Genomic DNA, 7484 nt, shown 5'->3' on the forward strand with positions numbered 1-7484 from the left:
AAAAACTAATTTCAGAACTTACCTGGAAACCGCGAGACAAATCTTTTGAGGTCTTTGATCGTATCATTAGCACAAGTGGGTTACTGTAGCACTTATGGCTAATCATACACTAATTTCGCTCAAAAGATTCATCTCGCCGTGTACATCCAAACTGTGCAATTAGTTTTGTTGTTTAACTATATTTAGTACTCCATGCACATGTCCAAAGGGAGGCACAAATTTCGAGGTGAAATTTTTTGGGAACTAAACGCGCCCTTTGAATACATGCATGGAGCACTAAATATAGTTAACAACAAAACTAATTGCACAGTTTGGATGTGCACGATGAAACGAATCTTTTGAGCCTAATTAGTGCATGCTTAGCTATAAATGCTACAGTAACCCACATGTGCTAATGATGCGGTCGAAGGCCTCAAAAGATTCGTCTCGCGGTTTCCAGATGAGTTCTAAAATTAATTTTTTAATTAGTGTCCGAAAAACTCTACCGACATTTGGTCAAACCGTTGATGTGATATAAAAAAAAATTGGTTTGGGAACTAAACGGCCCCCAACAAATCCTGAGCTGCTCGGACCCTAGAATCGATAACTGAGGTCTGAGAGCTAGAACACACACCAGCACCAGAGACTTGGGGCCTTCTTCTCTCTATCGTCCATTTGTAACCCCTTACTGCAAACTAGAGTGAGTACACGAGCAGCAACAAATTAGATGTAGAAACATTCTGCCCGGACCCATATAATTTTTGTGTCTTCTTTGCAAACCATCCGAGCCAAATGCGCAAAGCACGAGAATCGCTAGCCAGTGATAAAAAAACACCTACAAAAATATTCTGAAGTTTTAAGCAATTAAGAATCAAAAAAATTTCGGATTGATTGGAACATTTTATGATGTTCCAAAAACAATCAAAAAGTTTCGAGCCTTTCTTAGTTGTTAAAAAAATTGATTCAAAATCTACTACTACCTAAAAAACGAAGTGAGTCTACTCTGCCGTGGTTCTGCCGTCCTGTGGTTCTGCCCCGCTCAGCTCCCCGGGGCTCTGCCCACCGCTAAAAATTGCGCCTCCCCATCTGCCCCACGCATCGTGACGGTTCCGCCTCCTTCCCCATCCGCCCCTCCTCTACCGACTCGCCCCCTCATGTTCCTCCCCGTCACCTCCTCTCTCCACCCGCTCGTCGCCGCCGCTCTCACCCACGCGCTCGTGAATGCCGTCACGCCGGCGCCCGCGTCCGCGCGCTCGTGACAGCCCACTCGCCGTGCGCCCCTCCTCCGCTGACCCGCGCCCCTCTCCTGCGTGGCCCCGTCGCCCCCTCTCTCCCCGTCTGCTCGTCGCCGCTGCTCTCACCCGACCCCCGCGCTCGCGAACTTTGTCACGCCAGCCCCCGCGCACTCGAGACCGCCCGCGCGCTGCGCTCCCCATCCTCCGCCGAGCCACGGCCCCCTTCTGCGCGGCTCCCAACACCGGCATCGGTTCCGCCCTCAATGACACCGGCATCGATTCCCCCTCTCGCTTGCCGCCGCTATCGCCTCTCCACTGCCCCCCTTGCTCTCCAGCCTCCTAGCGCACCGGGCGTCTCCGGCTCCCAGCGCTCCGCGGCTCCCCGACGCGAGGCCTACGGTCCGCCGGCTCCAGCCGCACAGCACCTCCGGCCTCCCAGCGCTCCGCGGCTCCAGACGTGAGGTCCATGGCCCACCGGATCTGTGCGCGCGGAGCCTCCAAGGTCCTCTACCGCATTCGGTGAGTAATCCAGCGTTCCTCTTGCTCTGGTTCCATTGTTTCTCTTGCTGTTCATCTTCATTTTGGCCGTCTTGGGGTGAGCGCGAGGTCTGGTTGGTAGTTCTACTGCTGAGCCGCTTCAACACCTGAAACACCGATTATATTTGATTTGTTCTGATTCCATTCGAGAAGACGGGAACTTGTGGGAAACAGCTCATAAGATTTGAAGTCAGCTTTGTAAACAAGGTGTAGGGATTGGAACAATGGTTTGCACTGGGATCAAATAGAACTTTGGTGATACAAAACCATCAGTACACGTACTTTAGCTGAACGTATCTACTGGTTCAGACCTTCTTTAGTGCATATTTTGTGGATTTAGTTTTCTACCAATTTTATTGGTTACCTTGACTGAGGAATGACTTATGGTGCTATGCTTAACGTGGATAAATTCACTTCACATCCCCTGGAGCTCGGAAGATTAATGCTGGAAGTTTTGCTAACACCTATTGCATATTTGAGTAGGCTTTTGGCTCCTTCGAGGTTGAGGTTCAGGCTAGCTTTAGTATGTTAAGGAATGCAGCTTTCGTTTGGCATTGGAGTGTGTATGCTTGAATTATAGTACTGGCTACTCATATATAATTATATGAGAGACTAAACTCCGAAGCATAATTATCACTATCATATTATGTCACTGTAGGTTTCTAATATGATTGCATGCAGTAGGTGTTCTGATGGATTAGATTATCCTGTTTCCTTATGATTCCTATATGAACATAGGGGCACATCTATGGAAGTTCAGGTAAGCTCTCATAAGCAGGCTCCTAATTGCTTCAAATAATGGTGAGTTAGGTACGTATACATTTGCAGTTACAAATAATTTTCACATTTTAGAGGTTACAACTGCAGGTCTTAGTTCTTTCAGCATACCTTCAAGTTTGTGGATAAGGTTTAGAGCATTCCTGGTGGCTACTGGGTTGAAGATGAGGTGATCTTATACATGGTAACTAATGCACAAACTTGCTTGACATAGGCTCTGATCCTGATGCTAAATGGGGATTTTTGAACTAGACTAGAAACAAGAGCACCAGGTTAGGTTTCTGCATTAGAAAGAAGCTCAATACCTACATATCAGGTAATACATTATTTTAATTATCCATTTTGAGTGTCTGTCCCGCTGAATTTGAATGCAAAATTACAAGAATCTCTTCATAGACTAAATATGTTTTAACTAGAATATTTTTGAAATATGAGTCACTGCAAACTTAAATTGTGTCACACTTGATATGAGAGAGTGATGGCGTATCTGAATTGTTTATCACAGAAACTGTGAAGGAAAAAATTGGCATTTCTGAAATGAGCTATGCTTGGGTGTTGATATTTTTTATTTCATTGGGAAAGAAGAGGACTTTTCTGTGCATTTTCATCCAAACTCAAATACCCCATTGTAATGTACAAAAAAAACAAAAGGTGTGTATATATGCCCCCATCCACTATATAATATATGCATTAATGTTAGTTGGATTTGTGTTTGCTATATCCTATATGACAGCTGAATGAACTAGACAGATACACTGAATGGTTACTCGGTAAGTGTTTGGTTTTCTGTCAAACTAAGAAAACTCATGACTGAACTAACTCAAAGTTTAAATTGCTGAAAACCAGCAATCATTCAAACAAGTCAGCTTGAATAATCTTTGCACTTACATATCCAGGTTCACATGGTTTGCATATTCAAAAAGATGTACACAATTGTAGTGTGGTAAGGTGGATTCGGTGATCTGTTAGAGCCGGACGCCTGGACCATGTGATTCGAATATCTAGAGGATTGGAGCTTCTGTTAGCCATTAGTCACTGTTGTAACTTGTAAGATTTTAAGTTGTAAGTCTAATATGGAGGAAGAAGAGTACTTGTGTATCTGTGTCTCACAATCAAGTTAGTTATATTTTATTGATTGAGTGTTCACATGTTTATTTCATTGGAAAATAAGGGGTCTTTAATGTACATTTTTATCCAACCACAATTGACAGAACTCTAATTTATGTCTTATGCAGAACGCTGAATTACTTTGGAACAACATTATTTATTATGTCTTTTAGTTGACTTGAATTACTTTGAATTCTAATAAATGTTTGTTTTCCACTCGTAGCTGTACTGCAATCAACACCCGTAGCAACATACGGACGTTCAACTAGTGATTATAAAAATATCTGAATGTTATGAGTGTTTCAAACATTTCAGAATGTCCGAAATATTTTATTTTATTCAAAATTGTTAGGCAGGAGGAGGAAAAAAAGAGAGAAATATACATGGAAACAGAACAAGGAAAAAGGAGGTGTGGGCTTCTCCGATATGATGCTGTGCAGCCGCTCGCGCGACAAATAGATGCAGAGGACATCTATATTCTATTCATAGCACCTGCGGCTGTAGCTGCAGTTGTCGCAAAAGACTGCCCACCACTGAGGTGTTCGCATGTGTGTGGCTGTTTGTACTAAGGTAAAAAATTGATTTAGAACACAAAATAATATTTTAAAAATACTATTTTTAAGAATACATATAAATGTTCATCATACGAGAGATTATTCTGAAGGTGAGATAAAGTATTTAGAAAAACAAAATGAAATGTTCTAAGAATAAAGAAAAATGTTCTAGAATAAAACAATATTTTTTAAATGTGTTGTAATGTGAAATTAATTTTTAGCATTGGGTAACATATTCTATATAAGAGAAACTGATGGTCAATATGTTTAAAGACGTCTCCAAATCCTAATACGCCCAATAAAAAAGAAAATGAAGGGAGCATTTGGTAAAGTTGTAACAAAAATGGAACATTCTAAAATTCAAGCTACAGTCTGATTTTTCTTAATTGTTCCTCATGTGGAGCATTTGAAGTGTGTGGGGTGTGGCATGCCCAGTAAAATGCAAATCAAAGACATATACCAAGGCAGGTTACAGAGAGAGAGAGAGAGAGAGAGAGAGAGAGAGATCATCAAATGTTCACGTTTTTATGAGAAAATACTCCTAAATTGCAATGCATTCTATTACCTGAGCAACTGTAACCCTGATACTTCAATTCCATGTGTAATATACCAAGATGTCCGTTATTATTAGTATTCTGCAAATCAACAAAGTCTAGACATAGTATGTCTCGATCTTAATATGAGGAATAAAAACTTTAATTCTCGAGAAATACAGTTTTGCGCGTACCATTGTTCAGATCAAAAGAAATTTGTTTGCCAAGAGGTCGGATCAGGACGCCTCTGAGCCATCTCGGAGTCGTGTAGACACTCAACAGTAGTCAATGCATGCATGCAATGACCAAACAAAACAAGCCATGAGATAGGCAACATGCAATCCACTTCGAATAGCACAAGCATCATCACTACTGTCTACTGATCAGCAAACAAAAGTGCAGCAGGTTAAGCAGTACTTCATCAGGGAAATTTCAGTTTATTTCATCATCAGATCAGAAGTACAGATCTAATCTAACTCGATCTTTTACACTACTAAAAAAACGTTGATTTGTCCCGGTTGGGAAACCGCTGTTGTCCCGGTTTCCCAACCGGGAACGCCTGTCCGGGACAAAAGGGGGGTGCCCTTTTGTCCCGGGTGTGGCAACCGGGACAAAAGAGGACATTTTGTCCCGGTTGGTAACACCAACCGGGACAAAAGGTCCTCTTTTGTCCCGGTTGCCACACCCGGGACAAAAGGGGGGTACCGGGACAAAAGGTGCAGCCAGCGCCAACGTGGCTGGCGCACCCTTTTGTCCCGGTTGGTGTTACCAACCAGGACAAAAGGTCTCTTTTTTTTCATGTTTTTCTTTTCTCAATTTTTTTTCTATTTCAATTATACTTTTGCATTTCAATTAAACTTATGTATTGGAATTCAGTGTGTATGATCTCCACTAATATATACATATATATATAGTTACTTATATAATATTTGTCCTAGATAGTTTTCATATATAAATTAATTCACTTATATATATATGTATACACATATCTATACATGTGAATTCCTTTACATATGAAAATGTCTAGGACCAATATTATATAAATATATATATACACATATATATTATTGGAGTGCTTATATATATAATACATACATACTCCATCATATTTGCATAGGTATATTCGTTCTTAATTACATAGTAGAATTCGCCTTTTGGAAATTTAATACATACATACATACTCATAAATAGAAATTTAATACCTATGAGTCACATATATATTTACATAGTTATATTCGTTCTTAATTACATATATACGCGTATATTGTCATATTTGCTGTGATTGTCAATATTAGATATTCCATCATAGTAGAATTCGTCTTTTGGGTCGAGGACTTGCTCAACAATAAATCCGGAGAATTGTTCTTGAATCGCCATAATCTTTTCCTCCGGTATGAGTTTATCGCGCATCTCCCCGACCTATGGAAAAAGGGGATAATTAATTTCGACTAATTAAAATACGAGTTCAAATATTAACAAGTTTTTTTACTTACTTCCTCCTCCCAATCTGTCCAGCCCTTTGGAGGACCAACCAGACCATGGATGTTCTCGCATACATAGTATGCGCACAATACAGTGCCTGGTTTCTGCCTCATACACTTTAAGAGAGAAGAAATTATCAGGTATTTACATGAATATATAATAAAACTAATGAATCGTGCAACGAATCATCCAAGCGCGTACCGGAAAATCTGTCTTGATCTTCAATTCCTTGTCAAAATTGCCTGGATGATTTTTAGCGAATTCTTTCCAAACCCTGTGCATGATTAGAACAATTATAGTCAAGTAACAAAGTGATTCAAATTATCGGTCATGGACGGAGTAGTGGTAGAATTACTTTTTCATCATGTTAAGAAGATTTTCGTATTGTTCTGGAGGTCTCCTCAATGAGTCCATAACCACGAGTAGGCTCTTCTCGGGAATTATGACAATTAGGACAAAGTGTTCACTGCAAGATTATACGGAGGCAGTTCTTGGTAGTTAAGGTTTAAACAATTCGATTACAGAATAGAAAGAGTTAGACGGAAGGAATCACTCACACAAAGTTGTAAGGAAACAATATCATTTGCTTGTTGTGATGAACGCTTATGTACTTGAACAAGTTTTGGAATATGTCATCGGGATTGTCACGTAGAAGCCTCCAATTACAAGTAATTGGGTCGATGAAGCCGAGGTGAGAGTATCCCTTTCTTCTGCAAGTATGTATCTCCATTCTACATGATACCGAATAAATCAAGAGATCAGTATGTTGAGATCATGCAAAACAATACGTAAGGAGAGTAAAATACTTACAGAACCCACAAGCCGACCATAGAGATGTCGAGGGCCTCCTGATGGAATAGTTGGTAAATTTCTTCCCAGTTTATCCATATAATGGCCTCCCCCGTAAGAAATCGTCATCTTTAATCTTTGCGCCCTGCATGAAGATGCAATCGGCCATCGCACGCATGTAGTGCTGGTGCAGCTTATACATTTGCGTTGGAAGCACAGACACTACTTCGGGGGGTACAAGAGTTTTGCTGATCTCAAACGTCCATTTGACGACCACATCAGCCTTTGGAATATCTTCTCCCCCTGCAATCTGAGCGGCCGTCAGGTTTGATTCTTTCAGAAATGTAACAAAGTCTTGTTCTTGCGTCGTCTGTCCCACTACGAGAGGCTCTATTGATTGTTTCTTTTGGGCTCCGAGCTGTGGAACGTCGGACGACGACGACTTTGATTGTCTCTTCTTTTTCTCAGTAGTTTTGATAATTGTGCGTTCG

General features: G+C 40.9%; 2 long non-coding RNA genes across 2 annotated transcripts; one reads left to right on the forward strand and one right to left on the reverse strand.

Moving 5' to 3' along the window:
* Positions 1-1071: 1071 nt before the first annotated feature.
* On the forward strand, positions 1072-3713 carry LOC120709987. Its single transcript, XR_005689799.1, has 2 exons — positions 1072-1733; positions 2490-3713. It is a non-coding gene; the product is annotated as an uncharacterized LOC120709987 (long non-coding RNA).
* A 640-nt stretch (positions 3714-4353) lies between these two features.
* On the reverse strand, positions 4354-5204 carry LOC120709988. The gene is made up of 2 exons (XR_005689800.1): positions 4917-5204; positions 4354-4824 (listed from the first exon to the last, which is right to left on the reverse strand). It is a non-coding gene; the product is annotated as an uncharacterized LOC120709988 (long non-coding RNA).
* Between the last annotated feature and the right edge of the window lie 2280 nt (positions 5205-7484).

Source organism: Panicum virgatum, chromosome 5K (genome assembly GCF_016808335.1).
Source record: "Panicum virgatum strain AP13 chromosome 5K, P.virgatum_v5, whole genome shotgun sequence".
Lineage (NCBI taxonomy): Eukaryota > Viridiplantae > Streptophyta > Magnoliopsida > Poales > Poaceae > Panicum > Panicum virgatum.